Source organism: Arachis duranensis, chromosome 1, assembly GCF_000817695.3.
Source record: "Arachis duranensis cultivar V14167 chromosome 1, aradu.V14167.gnm2.J7QH, whole genome shotgun sequence".
Classification (NCBI taxonomy): Eukaryota; Viridiplantae; Streptophyta; class Magnoliopsida; order Fabales; family Fabaceae; genus Arachis; species Arachis duranensis.
This window is the reverse complement of record NC_029772.3, coordinates 11,793,840-11,794,733: the sequence shown is the minus strand read 5'-3', so window position 1 is coordinate 11,794,733 and position 894 is coordinate 11,793,840. Positions and strand designations below refer to the sequence as shown.

At 40.8% G+C, this 894-nt stretch overlaps 1 non-coding gene across 1 annotated transcript; it reads right to left on the bottom strand.

The window, feature by feature from the left end:
• Positions 1–94: 94 nt before the first annotated feature.
• Positions 95–202, bottom strand: LOC127742445 (small nucleolar RNA R71). Its single transcript, XR_008003703.1, has one exon. It is a non-coding gene; the product is annotated as a small nucleolar RNA R71 (small nucleolar RNA).
• Between the last annotated feature and the right edge of the window lie 692 nt (positions 203–894).

Sequence of the window (894 nt, the reverse complement as noted above, 5' to 3'; positions counted from 1 at the left end):
ATGGTTGGACTCTCAACCTAAAGAAAGCCTGAACTCTTGGGAAAAGCTAGTCAATGCCTTCTTGGCAAAGTTCTTTCCACCTCAAAAATTGAGTAAGCTTAGAGTGGAAGTCCAAACCTTCAGACAGAAGGAAGGAGAATCCCTCTATGAAGCTTGGGAAAGATACAAACAATTAATCAGAAAGTGTCCCACTGATATGCTTTCTGAATGGAGCATCATTGGAATTTTCTATGATGGTCTCTCTGAACTATCCAAGATGTCTTTGGATAGCTCTGTTGGAGGATCTCTTCATCTGAAGAAGACGCCTACAGAAGCTCAAGAGCTTATTGAAATGGTTGCAAATAACCAATTCATGTACACTTCTGAAAGGAATCCTGTGAACAATGGGACGAATCAGAAGACAGGAGTTCTTGAGATTGATACTCTGAATGCCATATTGGCTCAGAACAAAATATTGACTCAGCAAGTCAATATGATTTCTCAAAGTCTGTCTGGAACGCAAAATGCACCAAGCAGTACTAAGGAAGCTTCATCTGAAGAATAAGCTTATGATCTTGAGAACCCTTCAATAGAAGAGGTGAATTACATGGGAGACCCCTATGGAAACACCTATAATCCTTCATGGAGAAATCATCCAAATCTCTCATGGAAGGATCAACAGAGACCTCAACAAGGTTTCAACAACAATAATGGTGGAAGAAACAGGTTCAGCAATAGCAAGCCCTTTCCATCATCTTCTCAGCAACAGACAGAGAATCCTAAGCAGAGCAACTCTGACTTAGCAACCATGGTCTCTGATCTAATCAAAACCACTCAAAGTTTCATGACTGAAACAAGGTCCTCCATTAGAAACTTGGAGGGACAAGTGGGTCAGCTGAGCAAGAAAATTACTGA